Source organism: Ranitomeya imitator, chromosome 2 (genome assembly GCF_032444005.1).
Source record: "Ranitomeya imitator isolate aRanImi1 chromosome 2, aRanImi1.pri, whole genome shotgun sequence".
NCBI classification, from domain to species: domain Eukaryota; kingdom Metazoa; phylum Chordata; class Amphibia; order Anura; family Dendrobatidae; genus Ranitomeya; species Ranitomeya imitator.
In genome coordinates, this window is record NC_091283.1 from 185,639,636 (window position 1) to 185,652,876 (window position 13,241).

A 13,241-nucleotide genomic window follows, 5' to 3' on the forward strand; every position below is an offset into this window, starting at 1 on the left:
AGTCCTTCTCCCTGTCAGATTTACCCAGTGGTTTCCCGTTCAGTGTGTAATGGTGATATTGATTCCCTCTTCCCATGTGTATAACCTTACATTTATCATTGTTAAACCTCATCTGCCACCTTTCAGCCCAAGTTTCCAACTTATCCAGATCCATCTGTAGCAGAATACTATCTTCTCTTGTATTAACTGCTTTACATAGTTTTGTATCATCTGCAAATATCGATATTTTACTGTGTAAACCTTCTACCAGATCATTAATGAATATGTTGAAGAGAACAGGTCCCAATACTGACCCCTGCGGTACCCCACTGGTCACAGCGACCCAGTTAGAGACTATACCATTTATAACCACTCTCTGCTTTCTATCACTAAGCCAGTTACTAACCCATTTACACACATTTTCCCCCAGACCAAGCATTCTCATTTTGTGTACCAACCTCTTGTGCGGCACGGTATCAAACGCTTTGGAAAAATCGAGATATACCACGTCCAATGACTCACCGTGGTCCAGCCTATAGCTTACCTCTTCATAAAAACTGATTAGATTGGTTTGACAGGAGCAATTTCTCATAAACCCATGCTGATATGGAGTTAAACAGTTATTCTCATTGAGATAATCCAGAATAACATCCCTCAGAAACCCTTCAAATATTTTACCAACAATAGAGGTTAGACTTACTGGCCTATAATTTCCAGGTTCACTTTTAGAGCCCTTTTTGAATATTGGCACCACATTTGCTATGCGCCAGTCCTGCGGAACAGACCCTGTCGCTATAGAGTCACTAAAAATAAGAAATAATGGTTTATCTATTACATTACTTAGTTCTCTTAGTACTCGTGGGTGTATGCCATCCGGACCCGGAGATTTATCTATTTTAATCTTATTTAGCCGGTTTCGCACCTCTTCTTGGGTTAGATTGGTGACCCTTAATATAGGGTTTTCATTGTTTCTTGGGATTTCACCTAGCATTTCATTTTCCACTGTGAATACCGTGAAGAAGAAGGTGTTTAATATGTTAGCTTTTTCCTCGTCATCTACAACCATTCTTTCCTCACTATTTTTTAAGGGGCCTACATTTTCAGTTTTTATTCTTTTACTATTGATATAGTTGAAGAACAGTTTGGGATTAGTTTTACTCTCCTTAGCAATGTGCTTCTCTGTTTCCTTTTTGGCAGCTTTAATTAGTTTTTTAGATAAAGTATTTTTCTCCCTATAGTTTTTTAGAGCTTCAATGGTGCCATCCTGCTTTAGTAGTGCAAATGCTTTCTTTTTACTGTTAATTGCCTGTCTTACTTCTTTGTTTAGCCACATTGGGTTTTTCCTATTTCTAGTCCTTTTATTCCCACAAGGTATAAACCGCTTACACTGCCTATTTAGGATGTTCTTAAACATTTCCCATTTATTATCTGTATTCTCATTTCTGAGGATATTGTCCCAGTCTTCCAGATTAAGGGCATCTCTAAGCTGTTCAAACTTTGCCTTCCTAAAGTTCAATGTTTTTGTGACTCCCTGACAAGTCCCCCTAGTGAAAGACAGGTGAAACTGCACAATATTGTGGTCGCTATTTCCTAAATGCCCAACCACCTGCAGATTTGTTATTCTGTCAGGTCTATTAGATAGTATTAGGTCTAAAAGTGCTGCTCCTCTGGTTGGATTCTGCACCAATTGTGAAAGATAATTTTTCTTGGTTATTAGCAGAAACCTGTTGCCTTTATGGGTTTCACAGGTTTCTGTTTCCCAGTTAATATCCGGGTAGTTAAAGTCCCCCATAACCAGGACCTCATTATGGGTTGCAGCTTCATCTATCTGCTTTAGAAGTAGACTTTCCATGGTTTCTGTTATATTTGGGGGTTTGTAACAGACCCCAATGAGAATTTTGTTACCATTTTTCCCTCCATGAATTTCAACCCATATGGACTCGACATCCTCATTCCCTTCGCTAATATCCTCCCTTAAAGTGGACTTTAGACAAGACTTTACATAGAGACAAACCCCTCCTCCTCTCCGATTTTTACGATCCTTTCTAAACAGACTGTAACCCTGTAAGTTAACTGCCCAGTCATAGCTTTCATCTAACCATGTCTCGGTTATTCCCACTATGTCAAAGTTACCTGTAGATATTTCTGCTTCTAGTTCTTCCATCTTGTTTGTCAGGCTTCTGGCGTTTGCGAGCATGCAGTTTAGAGGATTTTGTTTTGTTCCAATCTCCTCACTGTGGATTGTTTTAGAAATGTTCTTACCTCCCTTCTGAGTATGTTTTCCTGGGTCGTCTTTGTTCGAGTCTAATGTTTTTCTTCCCGTCCCCTCTTCTTCTAGTTTAACGCCCTCCTGATGAGTGTAGCGAGTCTTCTGGCGAATGTGTGTTTCCCAGGTTTGTTGAGGTGTAGTCCGTCTCTGGCGAGGAGTCCATCATACCAGTAATTCACACCGTGGTCCAGGAATCCAAATCCTTGTTGTCTGCACCATCGTCTTAGCCAGTTGTTTGCATCAAGGATCCTGTTCCATCTCCTGGTGCCATGCCCGTCTACTGGAAGGATAGAAGAAAAAACTACCTGTGCATCCAGTTCCTTTACTTTCTTCCCCAACTCTTCAAAGTCCTTGCAGATTGTCGGTAGGTCCTTCCTTGCCGTGTCATTGGTGCCAACATGTATCAGAAGAAATGGGTGGACGTCCTTGGAGCTGAAGAGCTTTGGTATCCTATCGGTCACATCCTTGATCATCGCACCTGGAAGGCAGCATACTTCTCTTGCAGTTATGTCCGGTCTGCAGATGGCTGCTTCTGTGCCTCTCAGTAGTGAGTCTCCCACCACCACCACTCTTCGTTGCTTCTTGGCTGTACTTTTTGCTGTCACTTGTTGCTGTGTGCCCTTTTCTTTTTTGCTTGCTGGTATTGCTTCATTCTTAGGTGTGCCATCTTCATCCTCTACAAAGATTTGATATCGGTTCTTCAGTTGTGTGGTTGGTGATTTCTCCATGGTCTTCTTGCTTCTTTTGGTCACATGCTTCCACTCATCTGCTTTTGGAGGTTCTCTGACACTTTTTGCACCTTCTGTGACCAGTAGAGATGCTTCTGTTCTGTCTAGAAAGTCTTCATTCTCTTTGATGAGTTTCAAAGTTGCTATTCTTTCTTCCAGACCCCGCACCTTTTCTTCTAAAAGGGCCACTAGTCTACACTTCTGACAGGTGAAATTGGATTCTTCTTCTGGTCGATCTGTGAACATGTAGCACATGCTGCAGCTCACCATGTAGGTTGTCACATCTGCCATGTTGCTCCTAGATCCTGCTGACTTGCTGTGTGTTTTCCTTCTTGTGTAATCTACTCAGCCAAGCTCTCTTGCAATAATGTCCTACTGCGCGCGGTTTGGTGATGCTTTCGAAGCAGCTGGTCCCGGCTGTACCCAACGATCTTCTAGCTTAGGGAGACTTCGCTTCTCCCAGAAGGCACCTGGAATATGCAAATTAGCCTCCTGAAGCTTGAATCCCTGGTTTGGTGATGCTTTCGAAGCAGCTGGTCCCGGCTGTACCCAACGATCTTCTAGCTTAGGGAGACTTCGCTTCTCCCAGAAGGCACCTGGAATATGCAAATTAGCCTCCTGAAGCTTGAATCCCTGGTTTGGTGATGCTTTCGAAGCAGCTGGTCCCGGCTGTACCCAACGATCTTCTAGCTTAGGGAGACTTCGCTTCTCCCAGAAGGCACCTGGAATATGCAAATTAGCCTCCTGAAGCTTGAATCCCTGGTTTGGTGATGCTTTCGAAGCAGCTGGTCCCGGCTGTACCCAACGATCTTCTAGCTTAGGGAGACTTCGCTTCTCCCAGAAGGCACCTGGAATATGCAAATTAGCCTCCTGAAGCTTGAATCCCTGGTTTGGTGATGCTTTCGAAGCAGCTGGTCCCGGCTGTACCCAACGATCTTCTAGCTTAGGGAGACTTCGCTTCTCCCAGAAGGCACCTGGAATATGCAAATTAGCCTCCTGAAGCTTGAATCCCTGGTTTCCTCCCTTCTTCTGAGATGCATTTAACTCATTCTTGGCCAGTTGTACTGTTATGATCAGATGGCCTTGGAGCAGCATGAAATGACCTTCGCTGGAGCAGTGGTAACTATACTGACCGCGAACCCTGATCCTATCACCGCAACTAGAAGTAGCCGTGGGGTGTGCCTAACCAGACCTAGACACCTCGACACAGCCGGAGAACTAAATATCCCTAAAGATGGAAATAGGAAAACTTTCTTGCCTCAGAGTAGACCCCCAAAGGGTAGACAGCCCCCCACAAATAATGACTGTGAGTAGGAGAGGAAAAGACACACGCAGACTGAAAACAGGGATAAGCAAAGGAGGCCACTTCTACCTAGAAAGGATAGGAAAGTACATTATACTATGCGGTCAGCATAAAACACTACAAAATATCCACAGCAGAAAAATACAAAAACTCCACCACCTAACTAAAGATGTGGAGAGTATATCTGCGACTCCAGCGAATCCAACTAGACTGAGAAAAACATCAGGCACAGTCTAGCAGGAACAAAATAGAAACAAGATAGCACAGAAAATAAACACACAGCACTGTGTCTAAAACAAAATGAAGCAAACACTTAACTTTGCTGAATTGGCAGCAAGCAGGAGAGGCCAGGCAGGACCAACACTTCCAAAGGAACAATGGACAACTGGCAGGGACTAAAGAGTCCTGCAAAGCTATATACCCCAGTCAGCATTGCAATTAGCAGATACACCTGTCCAATCCTGCAGTCCAGGCACAACTGCATTACCCTCTACAACCACCGGAGGGAGCCCAAAAGCAGAATTCACAACAGCTGTCCTGGCCAGGTGTATCTGCTGATTGCAGTTCTGACTGGGATATTTAGGTGTGCAAGATTTATTGTCCTTGCCAGTTGTCCATGGTTCTGGGAGGTTTTGGATCTTTGTCTGGTTCCTCCAGCCTTGCTGCCATTTCAGCAAAGATAAGTGTCTGGTTTTTGTTTCTGTGGCACACATGCTGTGTGCTTAATAATTCTGTGCTATTCATTTGTTTTCTCTTGTCCAGCTTAGATTGAGTCAGTGTTTTTCTCTGTCTTGCTGGATTCTTTGGAGTTGCAGATATTCGCTCCACATCTTTAGTTAGATGGTGGAGTTTTTTTTGTATTTTCTGCTGTGGATATTTTTGGAAGGGTTTTAATACTGACCGCTTAGTATTCTATCCTATCCTTTCCTATTTTAGCTAGAGTGGCCTCTTTTGCTAAATCCTGTTTCCTGCCTGCGTGTGTCTTTTCCTCTACTACTCACAGTCAATATTTGTGGGGGGCTGCCTATCCTTTGGGGTTCTGCTCTGAGGCAAGGTAGTATTCCTATTTTCATCTATAGGGGTATTTAGTCCTCCGGCTGTGTCGAGGTGTCTAGGATTTGTTAGGCACACCCCACGGCTACTTCTAGTTGCGGTGATAAGTTCAGGATTTGCGGTCAGTATAGTTTCCACCAACTCCAGAGAAAGTTCCATGCGGCTCCAAGGTCACCGGATCATAACATACCACTACCTGGTTTCTAGTTGAAGGAGAGACTTCAGTGTTTGGAATAGGCGGCTGGGGAGTTTTTCAAGAGATTTTTGCATGGAGTTGGTTTGCGGATTTATCCTTATCCTCTCCCATTTGGTTTATCCTTCTTATTCCTACACTGATGTTTTGTGAGTGTATTTGTATGATTGTAGTTTCCTTTCATCCCTGTTTGTTTAACCTTGTTTATCTAGTTAGTGTTTTCCTATACTCTTCGTCCTCACGCCTCCCTTGCTAGGGGAGATTACAGATAAGGGTAACAGAGTATAGCAAGGTACGAGACCCCAGAATCTCCACCATCCGGTAACAGGGATAATGTGGGGTGCCCCTAATTCGAGGGATCTGGTAGGTGCCAACAGTCTCTTGTCACTACGTGACAGTAGTCTGGTCAGAAGAGACCAAAATTGAACTCTCTGGATGTCATAATACACCCCATTTTTGAAGACCAAAACACACAGCATATCACCCCAAAAACACCACATCAACAGTGAAGTTTGGAGGTGGTAACATCATGGTATGAGGCTGTTTTTCAGCATACAGCACTGGTAAACTTCAGATGATTGAAGGAAGGATGAACGGACAAATGTATCAAGACATTCTTGGTAAAAATCTTCTGCCATCTACCACAATGATGATAATGAAATGAGGGAGGACATTTCAATAAGACAATGATCCTAAACACATAGCCAAGGAAACTCCAAATTGGTTTCAGAGAAAGAAAATAAAGCTGCTAGAATGGCATAGCCGATCACCGGACCTTTATCCATTATAAAGTCTATGGAAGAAAGTAAAGCTCAGAGTTCATAGAAGGAGCCCATGGGAGCTTCAGGATGTGAAGAGTGTTTGTGTGGAAGAATGGGCCAAAATCACACCTGAGCAATGTCTGCGACTAGTTTCTCCATACAAGAGACGTCTGGAAGCTTCATCACCAATAAAGGTTTTTATATGAAGTATTAAATACATTTCAGTAAGCGTGTTCAATACTTTTTCCCAGTGTAGTTTCTCATTACTACACAATCTATGGACATCTATATTTTGATTTCTTTGTGTGGATTGAATGGGTTGATACCGACATCTGGCAATAATTTCTTGGCAATTGCACCTTTAGAAATAGCTTTATTTTCATAATGTGTTCAATATTTATTTCACCAGCTGGATATATACAGTGTATGCATCTACTATATAATTGTCTAAGGGTCACTTCCGTCTTTCTGTCTGTCCTTCTGTCTGTCACGGAAATCCCAAGTCGCTGAATGGTCGCGGCCACCAGGCCGTGACTAATCAGCGACGGGCACAGTCCGGCTGCAAAATGGCCGCTCCTTCCTCCCCGCAGTCAGTGCCCGCTCCATAATCCCCTCCAGTCAGCGCTCACACAAGGTTAATGGCAGCGTTAACGGACCGCGTTGTTACACACTCCGTTAACGCTGCTATTAACCCTGTGTGACCAACTTTTTACTATTGATGCTGCCTATGCAACATCAATAGTAAAAAGATCTAGTGTTAAAAATAATAAAAAAATAAAAAATACTTATATGCTCACCCTCCATCGGCCCCTCGGATCCAGAACAGGCCTTTCCTGCTCCTCGCGACGCCCCGGTGACCGCTCCATGCATTGAGATCTCGCGAGATAATGACGTAGCGGTCTCTCTATATTGCTATATACTACGCGGGCTGTGCAATATATTACGTGGGCTGTGCAATATACTACGTGGCTGTGCAATATACTACGTGGGCTGTGCAATATACTATGTGGCTGTGCAATATACTACGTGGGCTGTGCAATATACTACGTGGGCTGTGCAATATACTACGTGGGCTGTGCAATATACTACATGGCTGTGCAATATACTACATGGGCTGTGCATTACACTACGTGGGCTGTGCAATATACTACGTGGGCTTTGCAATATACTATGTGGACTGTGCAATATACTACGTGGCTGTTCAATATACTGCGTGGGCTGTGCAATATACTACGTGGCTGTGCAATATACTATGTGGCTGTGCAATATACTACGTGGGCTGTGCTATATACTACGTGGCTGTGCAATATACTATGTGGGCTGTAAAATATACTACGTGGCTGTGCAATATACTACGTGGGCTGTGCAATATACTATGTGGCTGTGCAATATACTACGCGGGCTGTGCAATATACTATGTGGGCTGTGCAATATACTACGTGGGCTTTGCAATATACTACGTGGCTGTGCAATATACTACGTTGGCTGTGCAATATACTACGTGGGCTGTGCTATATACTACGTGGCTGTGCAATACACTATGTGGGCTGTAAAATATACTACGTGGCTGTGCAATATACTACGTGGGCTGTGCAATATACTATGTGGCTGTGCAATATACTACGCGGGCTGTGCAATATACTATGTGGGCTGTGCAATATACTACGTGGGCTGTGCAATATACTACGTGGCTGTGCAATATACTACGTGGGCTGTGCAATATACTATGTGGCTGTGCAATATACTACGCGGGCTGTGCAATATACTACGCGGGCTGTGCAGTATACTACGTGGGCTTTGCAATATACTACGTGGGCTGGGCAATATACTACGTGGCTGTGCAATATACTACGTGGGCTGTGCAATATACTACGTGGGCTGTGCAATATACTACGTGGCTGTGCAATATACTACGTGGGCTGTGCATTACACTACGTGGGCTGTGCAATATACTACGTGGGCTTTGCAATATACTACGTGGGCTGTGCAATATACTACATGGCTGTGCAATATACTACGTGGGCTGTGCAATATACTGCGTGGGCTGTGCAATATACTACGTGGCTGTGCAATATACTATGTGGCTGTGCAATATACTACGTGAGCTGTGCTATATACTACGTGGCTGTGCAATATACTATGTGGGCTGTGCAATATACCTACGTGGCTGTGCAATATACTACGTGGGCTGTGCAATATACTATGTGGCTGTGCAATATACTACGTGGGCTGTGCAATATATTACGTGGGCTGTGCAATATACTACGTGGGCTTTGCAATATACTACGTGGGCTGTGCAATATACTATGTGGGCTGTGCAACATACTATGTGGGCTGTGCAATATACAACGTGGGCTGTGCAATATACTACATGGCTGTGCAATATACTACGTTGCTGTGCAATATACTACGTGGGCTGTGCTATATACTACGTGTCTGTGTTATACACTACATGGGCTGTTATATACTGCATGGGCTGTGCTATATACTACGTGGGCTGTGCTATATACTACGTGGGCTGTGTTATACACTACGTGGGCTGTTATATACTACATGGGCTGTGTTATACACTACGTGGGCTGTGTTATACACTACGTGGGCTGTGTTATATACTGCGTGCGTGGGCTGTTATATACTACGTGAGCTGTGTTATATGCTACATGGGCTGTTATACACTCCGTGGGCTGTGCTATATACTCCGTGGGCTGTGTTATATACTATGTGGCTGTGCTATATACTACGTGGCTGTGCAATATACTACGTGGCTGTGCTATGTACTACGTGGCTGGGCAATATACTACGTGGCTGTGCTATGTACTACGTGGCTGTGCTATTTACTACATGGGCTGTTATATACTACGTGGCCGGCCGCGAACATTCAGCGACAGGCGCAGTCCGGCCGCAAATTGCCACGGAATTTGAACCACGCTTCGCTAATTGGTCGCGGTTGCCCAAATCCTGTGTATTCAGTGTATTATTCTAAAATCTTCATAAACTACATACATATTCTAAAATACCCGATGCGTTAGAATTGGGCCACCATCTAGTATATTAATACTCAGCATAAATGAGTACATTCAATTCGAAAAGTACGATTTTGAGCAATACTTCACTAAAGAAAATAACAATTTCCAAAATTTTGACAAGCTGGATAGGATAGGATATTTTTTGACCCATAACATGAAAGTAAAGTGAATAATAAAACTTGCAACACAAAATCTTCAGTTTTACTCATATTAGTTGATGCAAAAAATGAATATAACTCACATAAAAAAAACTACGCAAAAGTACTAAGAGACTCCAGTACAAAAGCCTAACCATGACATACAAAGCCATCCACAACCTGTCTCCTCCATACATCTGCGACCTCGTCTCCCGGTACTTTCCTGCACGCAACCTCCGATCCTCACAAGATCTCCTTCTCTACTCCCTGTTGTGAATTCTGTTGTCGGGCTCCCTCCTGTGGTCATGAATGGTACTTCGGCTGGTTCTGTCCATGGACTTCCTCTGGTGGGTGTTTCTGAGTTTCCTTTCACAGGTGACGAGGTTAATTCATTAGCTGCTGCTCTATTTAACTCCACTTAGATCTTTGCTCTATGCCACCTGTCAATGTTCCAGTATTGGTCTAGTTCACTCCTGGATCGTTCTTGTGACCTGTCTTCCCAGCAGAAGCTAAGTTCCAGCTTGTATTTCTTTGGTTTGCTATTTTTCTGTCCAGCTTGCTATTTAATTTGTTGTCTTGCTTGCTGGAAGCTCTGGGACGCAGAGGGAGCGCCTCCGCACCGTGAGTCGGTGTGGAGGGTCTTTTTGCGCCCTCTGTGTGGTCTTTTTGTAGGTTTTTGTGCTGACCGCAAAGTAACCTTTCCTATCCTCGGTCTGTTCAGTAAGTCGGGCCTCACTTTGCTTAATCTATTTCATCTCTGTATTTGTATTTTCATCTTTACTCACAGTCATTATATGTGGGGGACTGCCTTTTCCTTTGGGGAATTTCTCTGAGGCAAGGTAGGCTTTATTTTTCTATCTTCAGGGCTAGCTAGTTTCTTAGGCTGTGCCGAGTTGCATAGGGAGCGTTAGGCGCAATCCACGGCTATTTCTAGTGTGGTTGATAGGTTTAGGGATTGCGGTCAGCAGAGTTCCCACGTCCCAGAGCTCGTCCTTTATTATCAGTAACTATCAGGTCATTCCGTGTGCTCTTAACCACTAGGTCCATTATTGTCCTGACCACCAGGTCATAACAGTACAGGTGGCCCAAAGTACTAATGCATCTCAATAGAGGGATAAGAGAAGTTCTGAGACCATTTTTTTTTCTTTGCAGTGTGTTTTGTCTCAATTTTCCCCTTTACCTCTGGGTGGTTCAGTACACTGGTGTAAACATGGACATTCAAGGTCTGTCCTCTTGGATGGATAATCTCACTACAAGGATACAAAACATTCAAGATTTTGTGGTTCAGAATCCGATGTCAGAGCCTAGGATTTGTAAGTTTTCGGACAGAAATCCGAGAGTGGACCCTCTGGGTCGTGACTCTAGAGCCCCCGGGGTCGAGCGGACCAGATAGAATCACCCCCTATACAGGGAGTGTTAGGAGCAGGACCTTGGGGGAATGGAGACACAACAGCTAGAGCCAAAGGGACGACCCAAAATAAAGAAGGAAACCACAGGCTATAAGGATGGCAGGGAATAATAGGAAAACAAGACTTAACTGAAAGAATGTCTGGAACAAGGAACGGCAGGACTCAGCAGGAACACGGACCGGCAGGATACAACAGGAACACGGACTGGCGGGATACAGCAGGAACACGGACAGGCAGGATACAGCAGGAACACGGGCTGGCAGGACACAGCAGGAACACGGACTGGCAGGATACAGCAGGAACACGGACTGGCAGAATACAGCAGGAACACGGACAGGCAGGATACAGCAGGAACACGGACTGGCAGAATACAGCAGGAACACGGACTGGGAGGATACAGCAGGAACACGGACTGGCAGGATACAGCAGGAACACGGACTGGCAGGATACAACAGGAACACGGACTGGCAGGATACAGAGACAAAGCAAGGACTGGGCTGAGAAAAGACACTGGTACAGGGGAGCCTAGGGCATAGGGACACTGACGGCAGACAGTGCACCTACAAAGCAAAGGCGTCTTACCTAGGAAGACGCCGGGAAGAAATACCCGATGGGCGCCGCCATGTTGGGGCGGAGCCACCGGGTCGCGACCTCCCAGAAGGCTCAGCGACGGGGGAGACACGACCGCGCATGCGCGAAGAGACCAGACGCCGAGAGCCGGCGAAGGAGGAGGCAGAGCGGCGCGGGACAGGATCGTGAGCGCGCCGAGGGATGGGAGAAGCCGGGTAAGTATGTGCGGGCGTGACAGGATTCCTATTCCTGATTTGTTTTTTTGGTGATAGATCTAAGTTCTTGAATTTCAAAAATAATTGTAAATTGTTTCTTGCCTTGAAACCTCGCTCCTCAGGTGACCCTGTTCAACAAGTAAAGATCATTATTTCTTTGTTACGTGGGGACCCTCAAGACTGGGCATTTTCCCTTGCGCCAGGAGATCCGGCATTGCGTGATGTTGATGCGTTTTTCCTGGCGATTGGATTGCTTTATGACAAACCTAATTCAGTGGATCAGGCAGAGAAAATCTTGCTAACTCTGGGTCAGGGTCAGGATGAAGCGGAGATATATTGTCAGAAGTTTAGAAAGTGGTCTGTGCTCACTCAGTGGAATGAATGTGCCCTGGCAGCAATCTTCAGAAAGGGTCTCTCTGAAGCCCTTAAGGATGTCATGGTGGGGTTTCCCATGCCTGCTGGTCTGAATGAGTCTATGTCCTTGGCCATTCAGATCGATCGACGCTTGCGTGAGCGTAAAGCTGTGCACCATTTGGCGGTACTATCTGAGCATGGGCCTGAGCCTATGCAATGTGATAGGACTTTGACCAGAGCTGAACGGCAAGAACACAGACGTCGGAATGGGCTGTGTTTTTACTGTGGTGAATCCACTCATGCTATCTCCGATTGTCATAAGCGCACTAAGCGGTTCGCTAGGTCTGCCACCATTGGTACGGTACTGTACAGTCTAAATTTCTATTGTCTGTTACTCTGATTTGCTCTTTGTCATCCTATTCTGTTATGGCATTTGTGGATTCAGGCGCTGCCCTGAATTTGATGGACTTGGAGTATGCTAGGCGCTGTGGTTTTTTCTTGGAGCCCTTGCAGTATCCTATTCCATTGAGAGGAATTGATGGTACGCCTTTGGCCAAGAATAAGCCTCAGTATTGGACCCAATTGACCATGTGCATGGCTCCTGCACATCAGGAGGATATCCGCTTTCTGGTGTTGCATAATCTGCATGATGTGGTCGTTTTGGGGTTGCCATGGCTACAGGTTCATAATCCAGTATTGGACTGGAAATCTATGTCTGTGTCCAGCTGGGGTTGCCAGGGGGTACATGGTGATGTTCCATTTTTGTCTATTTCGTCTTCCACTCCTTCTGAAGTTCCAGAGTTTTTGTCGGATTATCGGGATGTATTTGATGAGCCCAAAGCCAGTGCCCTACCTCCTCATAGGGATTGCGATTATGCAATTAATTTGATTCCTGGTAGTAAGTTTCCTAAGGGCCGATTGTTCAATTTATCTGTGCCAGAACACGCCGCTATGCGGAGTTATATAAAGGAATCCTTGGAGAAAGGCCATATTCGCCCGTCGTCATCACCGTTAGGAGCAGGGTTCTTTTTTGTGGCCAAGAAGGATGGTTCTTTGAGACCTTGTATTGATTACCGCCTTCTTAATAAAATTACAGTCAAATTTCAGTATCCTTTGCCGTTGCTGTCTGATTGGTTTGCTCGTATTAAAGGGGCTAGTTGGTTCACCAAGATAGATCTTCGAGGGGTGTATAATCTTGTGCGTATTAAACAAGGCGATGAATGGAAAACAGCATTTAATACGCC